At 43.3% G+C, this 18,219-nt stretch overlaps 1 long non-coding RNA gene across 1 annotated transcript; it reads right to left on the bottom strand.

The window, feature by feature from the left end:
- Positions 1 to 2,618: 2,618 nt before the first annotated feature.
- Positions 2,619 to 10,324, bottom strand: LOC142785371 (uncharacterized). Its single transcript, XR_012888945.1, has 2 exons — positions 9,995 to 10,324; positions 2,619 to 3,247 (listed from the first exon to the last, which is right to left on the bottom strand). It is a non-coding gene; the product is annotated as an uncharacterized LOC142785371 (long non-coding RNA).
- Positions 10,325 to 18,219: the final 7,895 nt, after the last annotated feature.

Below are 18,219 nucleotides of genomic sequence, written 5' to 3'. Positions count from 1 at the left end.
GGTAACGGTGGACAAACATACAAATGTACAGGCAGACTGACAGACAGACCAAAGTTTTTGCGTGGAAGGTCCCCAAGAAAGACTATTGTCTTTAAAAAACTGAACACAGGACACGGCGTAATTTTTTGTATTTGCCTCTCCCTAGTAACTTGAGTCTTTTGCCATAACCCCTGAAGTCTATTCTAAATAATAGCTCACCCTTTAAATGAGGTGGAAGATAACACGCCTGTCACTAAATATTCAAGGTTGTTGAATTCATTTTCAAGGAAGCGGCTCATTTGGGCGCTACCACCCACAGCAAGTTACGATGGTGAAGCGTGGTTGATGATGCTGTAGCTGCATCATCGCAAAGTATTAATACCAGCGTACGTTCGGGCAACAATCCGTTGACCTTGCGTGAAGTGTACGCTGAGCTCGTAAGGGCCGGTTCACGCTATCGGCAAGCCTGCCGTAACGGCACTGTGCCCTAGCTGATCGAATTGCACGGCAAGCTCCTCCGACAAACATGGCTGCCCTTCCGAATGCAGTGGTCGATCGCTTGGAATCTATAAAGCAGCCGCCGTGCGCTCCGCAGCTCGTAAGCTCCAAACTGATGCTTCCATTTGTTTTGGACTCATGTCCTTTAGCTTCTACAACACAGTACTCGAATCGGTTCGGCACCGTTTTTGAGAACCATACTCAAATAATTGATGTTCTAGATCTAAGTAAGCCTTTCTAAATCTCGGAGGCCACACAATACGAGTTTGTTGTTGCTTACGCTGGATAGCTGGCGCTACTAGTACACACGCCTGCTTTGGGGGCGTAATTTTTATTTGTTGTGCGCTTTTTTAAATACAGAACAGGCGAAAACGCACTATTTACTGCTGGAACGTAATCTGGGAACAACACGTATGGCATATCGAGAAAAGCGCGGAGCAAGAAGCAAGCAGCTTGAAGTGTCTCGCGTCAGACGCAGACAATGCAGAGAGGCGAAAGCAGACGACGTGGCTCAGCCATGTCACTCCTCCGTCGCTGATTGGCTCAACCACTCTCCGGCAAACGGCAAACGGCACAAAAACAGGTCTCAGACCCATTTTTTGAACGGCAAAGAATGGCAGACGTGCGCGAAGCAAACAGCCGTGCACGGCTGCCGTAGAACGTCAAACGACAACCGGCGAGGCATGCTTGCCGCTAGCGTGAACCGGCCCTAACAATGCGCTGCAGAAAGGCAATGATGACGACAAGCCAACGTACTGCTTTAGTAGAATGAGAAAGGGGCCAGAAAAGCGTGAAACGCCTTCGTGAGTTCTCGACTCAAGCTACAAACGTCTGCCTTCCATGTTTTTGAAACGCAGTGTGGTAGTGTATATGCATAAGCACAGGCGTACATTATCCTATTACTAGGGAGCACACACCTTGCCGTTTCTCTCCTCAATTGATGGTAATTTAAGCTAGTGACTATCGAGCACCAGTGTTTATTATGTGCTTGTTGACGCCATCTTTACACCAGATTCTCGATCTTTTGAGGTCCCTGTCACTTCACTTCACACTTCACTTTGACAACTTCAGCTTCCAGAACGACTAAGTTATGATCGTAGGCCGTAGTCCTCAGAAGGCGGGTATGCCACTAGGCGTCAACGTTGGCGTATACACGTCTAAGAATGCTGTATATATATAGCGACCAAATACCAGTATACATTGTGCAAGCTCCCATATATCAGTACACAATGAGCAATCGATTATACCTGTGAAAACATGTTTCACTTTCGTGTTGTGCCACGTGCTATGACGTAGCAACCAGCCAAGTATACATTTTTTATTTCTTCAACCTTAAGAATAAGTATTACATATTGCGATAACCCATTTTTCTTCTATATTCTTGTCAAAAACTCGTTAATAGTACGACCACTGCTTGCACGTGCCACGCCAGAATATCCAACATTCCTAATTAGTTTAGATTGTTCCCATAAGCATTAGCATGTAGCTCAAATAGTAGGGCTTGATGCGGAAGCAATGAAGCTACCTATTATAAGAAGGCAATCTTCGATGTCTCGTGTCGTAATGCTTAAGAGCTTCACCGCTGATAATAATGATGATGACAAGGTATGTGCAAGGCTATTATAATTTCTGCTTACGTCTCCTACAGTTCAATTACGTCAGCAACAATTTGGCAAATTAGCATCGTCACGCATTAGATATTTCCTTCCTTCAACAGAAAGAATATTTAAATCATGAAATTTGTTTCACTATCTTAAGTTTGAGGCGAAATTCCTAAAATTATACTTTTCTTAGTTCGTGTGCGCTTTAAGGCAAATGGTTGAATAAACAAAAAGAAGATAAGTGCACCTTCTGCCCGTGAGAGTGTAAACTACCCATGTGATTCTTTTACTTCTTCTTTGAGGCACTCGCGTGAGTAAAGAATGAAAATTCAGGTGAGTGCGTGAGATTCAGCCGCACATCAGGAGATTCTGCAACAGTAGATCAACAGAAAGTCCACGTAGAGTTTCGTTCCATGATTCACTTTCATTGATTCGTTTAATAATAATGTCAGGCCTTTTTGACGGGCTATTAGATGAGTGAAAGCAAATCGTAATAAACAGAACTTTGCATAAGAGAAATATAATAAAAAGAACCTTCACTACTGAAACACATAATTTCATTGCACATATGAAATTACATATAACAAGTCTATTACAATTGCATGGCATGAAGTAGAAACAGAGGAGATGGTGAAATATAAGAAAATATGCCTAGCTGCTGAAACAAAAATATCACAGCACATATAAAAACACATAATTGATATCACTGTCTAAGTACATTTTTCATAACTAACCCATGTCATCCCAATCTTAGCGCATGGTATCAAAGTACACCATGGAATTCACTGCATTTAAAAACTCAGTAAATGATTTAATTTTTACAACTGAATCTGGTAACGAATTTTACTGCTTAGTCATCCTAGGAGAAAACCTCTATTTCAAATAGTCATAATGAACTTTTTGAAAATATGAATCATCACGGTTTAAAAAAGTGATAAGCGTACATCTCTCCATTTTTTGCGCATGGCAGTGACAGGGAGCTTTTTGTGAGAGTTAGCCATAATTGACAGCTTCATAATGAGATTTATATACTGAGGAAAATAAAAATCGTCGAGAAGGTTAGCAGATCCACCAACATCAATAAAGACTGCCATAACCACGAAAGACAAAACGGCGCCGTATGCCAACGTAGCCACCAACGCCAGCTGCGACACTCGGAAGGGCCAAATCTGCGATAGACATTGATTTATCCAACATTAGCCTTTTTGTGTTTAGAGACATGTGATTGTATAAATATGTGTTCCAAAATATATCATGCATGTTTGATACCTTGTCGTTCGTTTTCGTATGTGGTGGACGTGCGCTTATCGATTCCCGAAATCATTAGGAGGAAACACATGTCACCGCTAGCCCTGAAGCAGTTGACTAGGCGTCTGTTAGACAAAACCTAAACTTTGACTGCATGCATGTTTAAACCGATGGCTCCACACCCCGCCGTGGTGGTCTAGTGGTTAAGTTACTCTGCTGCTGACCCGCAGGTCGCGGGATTGAATCCTGGCTTCGACGGCTGGATTTTCGATAGAGGCGAAAATGCTGTACGCCCGTGTGCTCACATTTGGGTTGTACCCCATGTGGTCGAAATTTCTGAAGCCCTCCACCATGGCATCTCTCATACTCATATGGTCGTTTTGGGATGCTAAACCCCACGTGTAACTTCAACCAACTGATGGCTTTACTAATTCCAACAGCTCTAGAGGAGTAGTGGTTGCTTCATCTGGTAACGTATTGCTACAATACAAGTTTTGTCACACTAGGAACTCGACAGCAGCGAAACTCTCAACACTTCACGGTGCGTCAAGTACATTCTTCAGCAGCCACGTACCTAATCATTGGGCCTTCTTTCGCGACTTGAGGTCAGCCTTACAAACAATATGGTTTGCTTCATGGCATGGATTACACAGACAATCAGTGTATGAGACAAGACCAGACTACTACCAAGCATTCGTGTAAGAACATGATATTATATTTCAAAGGTTGCCAAGTCATTGCACAATTGTCGGCAATGACGACGTCGACGACGCAGCTCGACCATAACCTGCGGACGCCCATGCCACTCTTGAGAATGAACGCAGTGTGACTGCAATCACTTGCTTGCCGTATCACGCTTCAACAATGGTATACGCAGGTTTCGACAACGCACACCTGTATTCGATCGACCCAAATTTGCACCTACGTTTTCCATCCGGTCTCTCACGATGCGATGAAACTTTGCTGTGTCGCCTGGGTCGCATGTGGTTGGCAGTTGCATTTACGAATGTGTATTCGTCTCTCATTGGAATGGCCAGCAGCACGGCATGCAACATTCGCGCCTGCGAGTAAACGCTTGAGCACATTATATGCCTCTGCCCATCATACCGGACTCAGCAACGTGGTATGGAAGCCAAGCTCTGTCATCTTGATTCAAGACTACTTACAAAAAAGAAGATCCTGTGATCTCAGCCGACGGCCTCGCATACGTGCAAAGCCACGAAAGCTCTCTTGTGCTTCTCGAGGACCACTGCACATCACGATCGCTTGTGAACGAACATCAAGAGACTGTGCTTTGTAGTCCCAAGCTGACTATTTATCCTTATCTTCAGTACTCTTCTCCCTTCCTCTATATCTCTTTCCTTTCTAGTATTCCCTCTCCCTTCTCCCCTAAGTATAGGGTAGTAAACACAGTCAAAGCTTGGTTAACCTCTCTGCGTTTCCTCCCCCTTTTTACTCTTTCTCCCTTGCAACACGATGATGAATAAATATGTGAAATTGAATGTTCAATGATTTGAAATATACTTCAAGCATTTTCAAACTTTCTAAAGTACTGAGGGCTCTGCATACACTAGCGTTTAAAAGTTAGCGTCTGATAGGAAGAGGTGAAACCGCAGTTTCAAAGTGGAACGTTCATTAAAAAACCTGCACGACAATTTAATGCAGTCAAATCAATCAACAAACCTGCAGAGTTGGGTGCACTAAACACCGACTACATTAAATTTTAAAGTTTGCATGTAACGACTTCGCAACTTTATAATTTATATTCGGTAAGAAGAAATAGCATGTTGAAACATGTTTAAGGGTGCGTATTTTACACTAGCTCTTTCAAAATATTCTGCAACCAATAAATAAGAAAATGTGGTGATTTCTTAGGTTAAACCATCAAGTGCATTTCACAAGTCACGCAAGGCGACCGTTTAACGGAGTTGACAACATATATGAGGCAAAAATTACTATCATCATTATCATTATATTTATAACCAGCCACCATATCAACACAGACGCTTGTCTCGACAAAGCGACATCTAGGGCGAAACCCGGCGTGACTTCCTCAAATCTGATTAGGACAATGATGGCTTCCACCTCGTTGTTTGACGAATAGAAAAGGTCGATTGGCAAGGCTGGATAATAAAATATAACTTGCATCAAGGTAGACAAAGGCATATAGATCTACCTGGTTATAGATACACCGAACCACTATACATAGTCTTCGTAGTTTACGAGAAGGTATTTGATTCAGTAGGGGTATCAGCAGTCATGGAGACACTGAAATCAGGGCGTCGAAGAAGCATGTATAAACATCCTGGAAGAAATCTACAGCATATCAACTACCACTATAGTGCTACATGAAGAAAGTGGCAGAATACCAATGAAGAAGGGTGTAAGATATGGGGATAAGGCCTCCCCAATGCTATTTACCGCATGCTTACAGGATAATTCAGAGGCCTAGAATGAGACGAGTTAGAGATGCGAGTTCATGAAGAGTATCTTAGTACTCTGCCCTAAGCCGATGACAATTCTGAGTAATCGAGGGGATGAATATCAAATAATGATTACTAAATAAAACAAAGAGAGCAGAAATGTAGGTCCTAAAATTAATCTGCAGAAAACGGAAGTAATGTTCAACAACACTGGAAGAAAAGAGTGCTTCGAGATAGGTAGCAGTGCACTTGAAGTTGTGAAGGAGTATGTCTACTTAGGACAGGCAGTAACCATGGAGTCGAACCACGAGATTCAAGTAGCCAGAAGAATAACAATAAAGTGGAGCACATTCGGCTAGCGTTCTGAAATCATAAATGGTAGATTGCCACTATCATTCTACAGGAAAGTATATAACCGCTGCATCTTGCCAGTACTTACCTACGGGGCAGAAACCTGGAGGCTTACAAGGAGAGCTCAGCTTAAAATTGAGAAAGACACAGCGAGTGATGGAAAGCAAACTGATAGCTCTAACCTCAAGAGACAAAAAGAGAGTAGAGTGTATCGAGGAACAAACGGGTATCGAGGACATCATAGTCGAAATCAAGAAGTAGAAATGATCAAGGGCAAGGCACATGCATAGCGTGACACAGGATAATCGTTGGTCATTAAGGGTCACAAGCTGGAAACCAAGGCAAAGCAAGCGGATGAAAGGGAGACATAAAGTAAAGTGGGCAGATCAGATTAGGAATTCCGCTGGTGTAAATTGGCCCCAGCAAGCACAGGACGGAGTTGAATGGCAAAACATGGGAGAGGCCATTGTCCTGCCGTGGGCATAGTCAGGCTGATGATGACGAATAATAATATTGATAAATACTGGGAAATACAAGGACATGATTAGGACTGACGATTACGAATATCAGCTTATGAGACGTGGTAGGACAGATTAACTGAATAATGATGGGAATAATATGAGAAATAGCCACTAAAGATTGAAGTCCACACGCAGAGGCTTTTGTCATCAAACTATATTTGAAAATGATAAGGGACCCCAAGACGTTTTTGCCTGCAGTTGATAAGAGCTGATAAACCTTAGCTTTCCTTTCTGTTGGTCTTTATGTGGTTAAATAAGACAGATGATTCGTTGACTCATTAATGCAGCCAGTGCTGGTCTGGAGTGCAATCTTGTGCGTGTCTACTTACCGCTGTTTTTGACTATGGTACGTACCCACTCGCTCGCATTCCCGATCATAAACGAGGTTTATTGTAGATTGCGAAAGAATATTACACAATTGGTACATCAAACAATAAGAAAAGTAAAATGTAGTAAAGAACTTATATTGAACCAATCCTCCATGCGTACCCAAAATAATTATGTATGTTGCAGACAGTGCCATAAATGTCTCGCTGGCACAGTGTACAGCTTAATTGAGTGATTTCTATTGCGTCAGATAGCAAGAAGCTGCCGTCCAAATTTGGCTAAAGTACTCGAATGCTGACCCACCGGTCGCGGGATCGAATTTCGGCTGCGGCGGCTGCATTTCCGATCAAGGCGGAAATGTTGTAGGCCCGTGTGCTGAGATTAGGGTGCACGTTAAAGAACCCCAGGTGGTCGAAATATCATCAACTCTCCACTACGACATCTCTCATAATTATATGGTGGTTTTGGGACGTTAAACTCCGCGTATCTATCTGTCTGCCGTCCAGATTACGACTACTTTTTATCTGCGATATTATTAACATAACACTAACAGTTAATAATAATTGCTGGGGTTTCACTTGCAAAGACAACCGCATGATTACAAGAGACGCTGTAATAGAGGTGCGCTGATTAAAATTATACGCACTGGGGCTTTTTAACGTGCACCTAAATCTGCGTACGTGGGTGTTCCTCAATTCTTCGGTCCCACCGAAATGCGGTCACCTTGGCCGGAAATCTAACCGGTGCCCTCGAACTTAACAATGTCTTAGCATTTCAAATGTAAGCATGATATACTGCCTAATATCATAGCCTAGCCCCGCCGTGGTGGTCTAGTGGCTAAGGTACTCGGCTGCGGCGGCTGCATTTCCGATGGAGGCGGAAATGTTGTAGGCCCGTGTGCTCAGATTTGGGTGCACGTTAAAGAACCCCAGGTAGTCTAAATTTCCGGAGCCCTCCACTACGGCGTCTCTCATAATCATATGGTGGTTTTGGGACGTTAAACCCCACAAATCAATCAATCATAATATCATAGCCTAATATGCTAACAAAAAATGTATGTCATGTAAACGCACTCTACTTCCCGTTCATTCATCATGGTAAACTAATTCTTGTAAGTAGCCTATTTTCGAAGAATGTTACATTTTTATTGCCCCGTTTATTTTCTATATTTCTTCAAGCGTTGAAAATCCGTTGCAGGTGGATTCGAGTTTGATTACGTCACCAAGAGTAGCCAGTGTAAACTAGGGAGAATCATGCGATGAAAGTAGGCGGTATGCTGTCCTGACAGTTCGTTCAACGTGATTCGCTCCACCGGTAACAATGAAACTGCTGACATACTGAAGTGCTCGCTGTAATGCTTAAGTAAACTTAATGTAGCAAAGTGGCTTGTGCCCAACGCTCATAGGTTTTACTCACACATGACGAGGCAGAATACTTCTTATGCATTTGACATGCACCAGACATGCCGTTCTAAATATGGTACAGAAACCAATGCAAATGACATATTTGTACAAATGTTAGCTGCATATCTTTTATCATTCCATGAATAGTTATCTTGTTCTCTCTTTATTTCCGCTCGAGTCTGCATTTGCAATTCTGCTGTGGCCTTAGATGTCTGTACAAGGCTTTTATTATTATATAGCCGATTTATTTTGTATATGTATTACCTAATATGTATAGTACATTTAGTATTGTGTAAATATTGCTTTTCTCATGAAATGGCATTTGTTGTTTGAGTGATGCACTGTTGTCTAGAGAAGGGTGTGACACTCAGTCAGAAATTTGTGCTTTTGTCGCTCCTAGACAAGACAAATGTGTATTTTGATTGATATATAGTGGAAATAAATAAATAGAAAAGGACACCTTATCTCGGCCATGCAGCGAAGGCTTAAATAGAGGCTAGGCTTCTACACAGACGTGTTAGTGCCGTACCTTATAGCTTGCATCAGATTTTATTTCCTGTTTTGGTTCTGTTTTCTAGCAACATTAATTGTGTATAGAAGCTTATGCGTGCAATATGTGAGTGACAGAGAGACATTTCAATAGTTTGGCGCACAGAACAGAGACCAACGCACAGCATGGGTGCCATGTTTACTTTGCAAAACATGATTGCCTACAACTTGGTGTTGTCAAAAAAAAATACATTCGCGTAAGGTGAAGCATAAATTTGTTTTATTTACTACGTCCAGTAGCTGCGCTGGTTTCATAATAACCAAAGCAGTATTTCGTATATCTAAATCAGTAATAACCTTATCAATAAATACATGAGTAATCTCTTCGCTCACTAACAGGTTTCCGTTTGATATTCTGTCGCTTTTACAGCTCTTCCAATGAAGGCTGCACTCGGGTTTTCTTTCTATAGTAAAATGTCATCAAATATTTTTAGCAGATTGCCGTATGTGGCTTCACGCGCAGTCGCATCTCGCGGCAGGTGGCCCGGATACTTCAATCAAGTTATGACAGAAAGGATGGCGGCGAGCTTCGAGGAGTGATGGCCTCGACGTCTTTGTCCTGGCATTTCTAAACTAAAAATGCGATGGTCTTGCTCCTGTGGGCCCTGGCTCACACCAGCGTCCCGCTCCCATGCCACGAGGCGGCCCACACCGTGACACGAGGTCTCACTCACCGAGCCGCGGTGGATTCGGTGGCCGCCCTTAAATAATGTTTACTCATTCAGATTGGGTGAGCAGAACTAGCAGCTAATTTGGGATTTTTATGAAAACTGCTGCTTAAAGGCATGTTTGGTTTCATCTGTCAATATTTGAACATTTAATGGCACCATTATACCACCGGAGCATTTTGGATAGCTGCCCCACATAAATTCTATATTTATATACTGTGTTGGAAAACCGAACTAAAAAGACGCCCCACCAGCATTATTAGACGTTGAAGACCCCGATGATTGTAGATATTCTACACAACAATAATCTGCCTCCGACAAGACATGATGCACTAGGTACAAAAGATTTAACGAGCCATGAACTAGAGGTTCCTCCCACGCTTTCTATCTCCATGCAAATATTATAAAAAAAGATGATATACTTACTAATAGTTTCAAGAGATCTAGCAGATAAATGAGATGTAGAAGCTCTAGGAGGCCAAGACAAACTTGTGCTGCGTTCAGAGCTCGGATTAGCTCTAGGCTCAGGCTTTGACACAACACGAGCTGGATGTTGAACTTCTGCACTGGCACACAACGTGCCTTTATCTAGCATGGCTGATAAAATAACGGTGCATGTAGCCACTGTAATAATAACACGCAAGCTTGATACGTTAGCCATCCTTAATGCTCTCTAAAGTTGATTTTTGTGGTTAACTGTTACGTGGGCTCATATACATCTTGGAGCAGTTTATACATGAACGAAATTGACGTTAAATGTTGATTGTGCTTGCGCCGCGATCACACTTTTCAGGCGTGTATTTGTGCGTTGAAGATGAGGCACGATCAATTTCCTTTTCTTAATCTACGAAGCTCGACAAGAAAGGAGACAAGAACGCATTGTATTATCTTCTTAATATAATGCAAAAATGAATGCCACTCTGAGTCAGCACAAAGTAAATGTGGCCGCATGCAGCTGTAACTTAACCAGACAGGGTGAAGTGTTAAAAGTGACGAATAAGTTCCGTAAAAGTTACTATTGTTCTGTCTGATCAGCATTGAATGTTAATCACATATTATTATTCTGGCACATCCTGTTTCACTGAATGACTACTCAGATTCGCGCTTGCAGCCATGATCTACGTGGCAGTCTGTACTGAGCTGAACATGTTGCGAGGCGGCCCAACTTTCAGGCTATGCGGGCCTTTTGTGTCTAAACATGTGGAATGACACGACGGAAAATGCATCTCAAGGCAACCGAATTCGCCAGCATTTGGCTAATTAAAAAATTTCCTGTTACGTACACACTGGTTTCACATGTTGACTTAGGAAGGGATTTAGATCTACTATTATGAACTATTTTGAAAAGCCCTCAAGGTTATGCTCACATAATACTTTTTTCTGTCGTTTCAAAAAACGCGTTTGCGTAGTTCAGACATCGTCGCCTGGTCGCGACGGGAAAAAAAGCAAATACTCAAGCCAGCAAAGGTCAAACTCTTTATTGGGCGAACATGCGCTCCAAAGAAAGGGGGAAACTCAATGTGTAACGACATTGGTACACACAATTGTCGGTCGTCAAATTATTGATCATCGGCAGAACTCGTCTTCTTTCACTCGTGTATGGCCGAGAATCGCAGTGTTATTGCAGGAGCTCGCGTTAGCTGCAAAATGAACGGTGCCAATCATGTGATGCGCAGTCTTATCGGAATAGCCTGAAATAATAGAATTGTTTTCTAAACATCGCGTTGCGGCCTGTGACAAGCGGCGGTCATTGCCTCTGTGGGCGAGGGAGATAAAAGATTAAAAAGGCAAAGAGGTTAACCAGGTGTTCGACCAGGCTCTGCGATTGAGGAAGAGGGAGACTAAAAACGTTCTCACGGGGTCACTTACGCACTCGTATGACCGGAAGGCGAAAGTGATTACATTTTAACAGGAAATTGCTTTATGTCTGGTTTCATCAAGACATCAGTGAAGCATTTCTGTCATAGATATCATGGTGATAATATGGAGGCTAACGGATGAAAAAAAAAAACATTTACGAAAAGTTCCGCTACGCGGGTCAGAACCTACCAACTCTCGGGCCACGACAGTACACGTCCGGAACACTTCCGACTTCGTTACAGACGCAGATGTACGAAACACACCAAACGCGCATGATATCTCACACATTTTCTCTCGCATGATATTCTAAATTTGAAGGGCTTAACGGGGTTTGCCACCGTCTTCAAGCAGTCAAGGAATGTAGCCCTTCCAAGCACCGATAAGAAGCGATTTGACGACGACGCAGTTAAAGAATTGTGTCCAAGTTTCACAATCTCGAAAGCCAAGGTTCAAGCTTCTCATTACCATGAAAAAGCTAGCATCGGGGAGTCGCCCCAGACGCAGTGACGTCTTTCTCTCTTCACTTACCCGCGTATTCAGACACGCTCCTCGACTCGACTTTCACCCTTCACTTGACAGAGTTGAGCACTGCGCCTCTGCTCGGCTAAAAATGATGCGGCGCTGCTCAAGAATCACAGCAGATTATCGCTAATATGCAGTAACTTGCCGTGCCTAGAGACGGCACTCCCATCGGTTTTCTCAAGTGAAGGTGGAGCGTTGAGTGAAGGGACATTCTTGAATACAGGGGTTAGCCTCCATTTGTTTAGGCCAGTCAAGACCCACTCGCTCGCAAAATTCTTTTCATGAAGATCACCTAGAGTTAGCCTCAGCACTGCAATCGATTGCTGATTGGTGCACACAATGCAAAATGAAAATAATTCAAGAGAAAACGGTATACGCACGCATAACTAGGAAAACAAAAAAATGTGTCAGTTTACACATACATATTAGACGGAAAGCCATTGACACAAGTTAGACACTTTAAGTATTCAGGCATTACGATATCAGATGACTTATCTTGGAAAAAGCATATTACTAACTTATGTAATGCCACTGAGGTTAAACTCCGGTCACTTAGACGTAAGTTGAAATTTGCTTCCCGAAATGTTAAACTAACGGCATACCTCACTTTGATACGTCCCGCACTAGAATACGCAAGCAGAATATAGAATCCACATACAAAAAACGAAGTAAAGAAAATTGAAAAAGGACAGAGGCATGCAGCAAGGTTTATAATGTCGAAATATAGGTACATAGCCTCAGTGACCGAAATGCTGACTCAACTAAAATTTCCCGAGCTTTCATTGCGACGAAAAGTGGCTAGATTAAAATTCATAGACTTATTGAAACACATTTATTTTACCTTCAACTCCTGCAGATTCATAGAATACAGAACGTCACGTATTTCACAGGTTGTTAGATCTAGCCATGAGGACCAGTTTGTGCCTATGCCTGCAAAGGTTGACACCTTTAAACATTCCCTCTTCCCAAATTTGATTGAAGAATGGAACGCACTACCCCATAGCATAACTCAAATTAATTCTACAGAGGAATTAGAAAAGACGGTAATGGCATATTACTCCTCTAGGTAACCACAATAAGCGTTGTTACCTCATCTCTTCTAGATGGAAATGTTCCCTTTTTTGTATATTTTTCTATACTTGCACGTTACGTTGGTAGGAAAAGTTCCTACGACGCTGAAGTTTGTGATGTATATGATATAGCCTTCGTCAAGTGTGTTGTATGAAGTTATGCTACCATGCCAATTGTTGATCGCTACTGTGTAAACCTTACTTAACTTACCTGTTGGATTGGTCCTCTGTTAAAAAAACTGCCTGTTGTGTTGTCTTTCTTGATTTAATTTTGTAGTGCTTGTGTCAACAAGTGAAGTGTATTTCTTCACCCCACCCTGGAACGGCGTTTGGCTAACCGTATTGATAAATAATTGATTAATTAACTATAAATAAATGATATATATATATATATATGTATATATATATATATATATATATATATATATATATATATATATATATATATATATATATATATATATATATATATATATATATATATTCATCAGCAGTGACAACACTTGTATTAGGCAGGGTGTGACAGCTTTTAATCATCATAACATTTCACTGATTATTAGTGCACAGGAAAGCCAACAGGGCCAGGAAAGCCAGGATCGCCACCGAAACCTAAGTGGCCCCTAGGGTCTCCGCCGCCACGAGCGCCCGATTGCAAGCTTCGATGGGGAGAACCTGCGATAAATAATGAATGCCAATCATTTCTAAGCGAACCAAAGGAACATTCGCCATTTCTGTTCAACTAGCTTTCTATGTCCAACCGCTATAGTGGTCGCCTCCTTGACCTTGCACTTGCCGAATTGCTACAGATAAAATGGGAGTATGATAAAGATGGTTCGCAGACCATAACATGAACATTCCGGTGAAATCTACGTTGCGCGAGGATCGGTTTCATACAACGCAGCTGACGAGTGACTCTCAATGCAGTAGATTTTTTAATTGACTTTTTTCTTCAAGACAACCATTATGAGGTGGATCAACGTTAAGGGCAAGAGCTGTGTGCACTTTGTGTCCTTTCCAGAGATGTTCACTGAATGGCGTCTACTGGTGACTACACTGTTTTACCTGATGGTTGTACATAACGTCCGCAGTCACGATACAGTACAGCCATCAGTATTGTCGAAAAGAAGTGAACTTTACGGTGGGACGTAGTAAATGTCGCACACAACTTTAATTAGCATTTTCTCCCGGGGTCGATCAACGCTTGACTATAACTTGCTCAATCATAGTACTGCCAATCTAATGTTTATTAGACTGCCAGAAAAGTAGAGTTTAAATTCAAACCACAGTTTTTGTTAACCTGGCGTGACCTCTGTGTGATGAGTTTACAATATATATGTGGGGTTTAACATCCCAAAGCCACCATATGATTATAAAAGACGCCTTAGTGGAGGGCTCCGGAAAGTTTTACCATCTGGGTTTTTTTTAACGTGCACCCAAATCGAGCATATAAACGGGCCTATAGCATTTCTGTCTGCATCGAAGATGCAGCCGCCGCAACCGGGATTTGATTCCGCGACCTGCGTGTCAACATCCGAGTACCTTAGCCACTAGACCTCCACGGCAGGGCGTGACAAGTTTACGTGTGTAATGTGTATAGCTTTGTTAACAAATTAGATAGTCAACGCTGCAAAAACATTTGACGATGCACCGACCATACGCTTGCATAGTGTGATTTTCAAACGCATTTTCAATACATGAAATGACTCTTTGGTAGAATGCACCACCACAGTAGTTTAGTCTGTAGTGTCTAAGGCACCCAAATGCTGAGCCACACGCCGCGGTACCAAATTGTGGCCGCGGCGGCCGCATTTTCTCTGGAGGCGATAATGCTTGAGACCAGTGTGCTTAGTTTTTGATTAAAGTTAAAGAACCCTAGGTGCTCGAAATTTTCAGAGCCCTCTACTACGGCATCTCTCATAGAGACGCCACGAGCCCCCCCCCCCCCACAATTATTATTGTTATTTAGTTATTATTTTGTGGTAGAATGCCTGATTGGCCTACATAATTTTCGGGTTTCATTGCTGCTGAGACCAAAATTTTCTATCTTTTCATTCTTCGCATCAATGGTGCTGATGCCAGTTTTTTATTAACGCAGTCGCATTTAGGCTACTAAATGCTTATCGCCATTGCGTTGTTCATATGAACTTGCACACAGACACATAACGCAATTACCGTGATAAACGCGCATGCGTCACTGGTGCCTGGAGGAAAGGATTTGACGACGTACGTGGCAGGATTTTCATATTATTCATGTTGTGGTCAGACGATGATATTCTTCAAACCACTACCTTATTTGGTCTACACCAAGTTCAAAAGGCAATCACAAGTGAACCCAGTCATAGGCCGCTAGACAGACAGACAGACAGACAGACAGACAGACAGACAGACAGACAGACAGACAGACAGACAGACAGACAGACAGACAGACATACAGACAGACAGACATACAGACAGACAGACAGACAGACAGACAGACAGACAGACAGACAGACAGACAGACAGACAGACAGACAGATGGACGGATGAACAGACGGACGGACGGATGGACAGACGGACAGACAGACAGACAGACAGACGGACAGACAGACAGACAGACACACAGACAGACAGACACACAGACAGACAGACAGACTATAGAATGCAAGCACTCTATAGTCTGACGCCAGGCGCAACCAGCGTCCATCGGCGCGGCCCGACGGCAACCAGCCCGAAATGCGACATGCTGGATTTCGCGCCGATGCGCTGCATCCACTTCTCCATCAAAGCTTTTCTCAGTAACAGAACCGCCCCAATTGGTATAGGAGGCATCCACACTGATACGTTTGATACGCCCACAAAAGGAACACCCCAAGGTTCTGTGAAATCGCGGATGCTGTTCAACATCGTTATGATCGGCTTAGCTCGGAACCTCCAAAACATTGAAGGACTCAGACATGCCATCTACGCAGACGATGTTACAATCTGGGTGACAAGAGGATCTCTAGACCAAAAACAAGATCTTCTGCAACGCGCAGCTGATACAGTTCACGACTACGTGCGTCAATGTGGCCTTGTCTGCTCTCCGGAGAAATCAAAAGTTCTGAGACTCTACAGACGAAGATACGATCTGCAAAACTCCATAGACGTCTATATAGGAGGGAAGAATATTCCAGAAGTGTCCCGAATCAAGATTCTCGGCATGTGGATACAAAGCAACTGTCGTATAAACCACACCATCAGACAGCTGTCAAACACTACAGCGCAAATCAAGAGGATGATCACCAGAATCTCTAACAAAAGACGGGCTTTGGAGGACACTTGTAGGCTTGTACAGGCCCTCGTGGTCAGTAGGATTGTATGCAGTGTCCCCTATCAAAGACCACTCCCAAAGGAAAAAGAACAATTAGAGGCGATCCTCAGAAAAGCCTACAAATGCGCCCTTGGTGTACCTGTCTGCACCTCGACAGAGAAATTCCCTTAAACTCGGGAGAAGCAACACAGTGCAAGAACACATCGAGGCGCATCTTGTTGCGCAGAAAACGAGATTAATGTTGACTGCTACGGGCAGGCATACGTTGCAGACATTGGGCATGAGGGATGCTTGCGAAGAAATCAATAACACGGCGAGCATAACAAAGTACATTCGCCAGATCATTGAAGTCAGCCCAATACCTCGAATCATGCCATCCAGAAATCCATAAGGCTCGAATAAAAGCCAGATCAGAAGCACAAGAAAAGAATTTCAAGGCGAGAACCGATGTATTGTACGTTGACGCGACCACATACAGAGAGCACTCCGGGACAGTTGTAAGCGTTGTTGATCACCAACTTAGGGAAGTCAACAGCGCTTCGATCAAAAGCAACAACATCCTCGAGGCTGAGGAAGTAGCGATCGCGCTCGCCATCACACACAAGAGCGAAGAATCTACTACAGAAGTAGTTACTGACTCGCAAGAAGCGTGTCGACGGTACAGCAGTGGACCCATATCCAGTGCTGCCATCCGCATACTCAAGGGAAGAAAAATCAACTTCTCGAGCTGCTTCATTATGTGGACACCAGGCCATGAAACTGTGGCAGGGAACCAGCGTGCCGACGCCATTGCCGGAGAATACGCCGACCGGGGGGCGCACAACGACGAGGAACCAGCCACAGTTACTAGACGCTATGGAGCAATTTTAGAACACCAGAGAGCACTGAGGAGGATATACACCCCTCCCCACAAAGACCTCAACAGAGAGCAATCAGTTGCCTGGAGACAGCTGCAGACTAATACGTACCCCAATCTCAGTCTTCTGAGTAAAATCTATCCGGGAATATACACCAACAAATGCCCTCTATGCAGAGAACACCCCACACTTTACCACGTGACATGGGCCTGCCAACACACACAGGTAGTGCCAAGAAACTGTACACCAACACCGGAGCAGTGGGAGGCTGCGCTGTCCTGCTCTAAGCCTGAAGTACAGCTCAAGCTGATCGACAGAGCTTGCAAGATGGCAAAGGCCACAGGGGCCCTGGACTGTGGGCTCCACCTTCACCGGAAAAAAGCTATTTGTAATAAAGTTTTGCATTCCACTTCTCTGACATGGTTTGCATGACGTGAATGCGTCACAGAATGCTCCTTGGGTCGCAGAATTCACCCAGCCTAAAGAACTTTCATGTTGAAAATGGCAGATATAGGCGGAACCAAAACCAGATATTCTGAATCACAATATATTATTTAACTACAGAGCCACGTCAGTGCCTTGAGACTTCCTCGTAAATAGGCCCTACACAATCACCATATCGCGAAATGCCGACTGTGGTTGCAGTGTTTGTTAAGCGGTTGACAATAAAGTTTTGCAAAAAGCCATAAACACTAAAAATGTATATCTATGCATCAGCAAGATATGTGTTCTTTGCTGGAATACGCTTTTCTACCATTAACTACGATATCAATTTCATCGCACCACAACATGCACTTTCCTGCGACAAAATTGACGTGAGTGCCGACGCAAGGATGAGCCAGGCGATGCCTGTTAGGCGTCAATGTAGCATCAGTGCCAGGCAAGCCATTGTTGCTGATTATTGTGGACCCGTAGCAACAAGAGGGAAGCATGGAAGAGAAAAAGAAGAAGAGGTTTAGGCACGAGCAGTCGATTAAATGTGGAGTTACTGCAATAAAATTGCCGTATATGCTCTAACGTGAGTGCCGAAGGAAGGACGAGCCAAGGGCTGCC

Source organism: Rhipicephalus microplus, unplaced genomic scaffold (assembly GCF_043290135.1).
Source record: "Rhipicephalus microplus isolate Deutch F79 unplaced genomic scaffold, USDA_Rmic scaffold_21, whole genome shotgun sequence".
NCBI classification, from domain to species: domain Eukaryota; kingdom Metazoa; phylum Arthropoda; class Arachnida; order Ixodida; family Ixodidae; genus Rhipicephalus; species Rhipicephalus microplus.
This window is presented reverse-complemented; position numbering and strand designations above follow the sequence as displayed.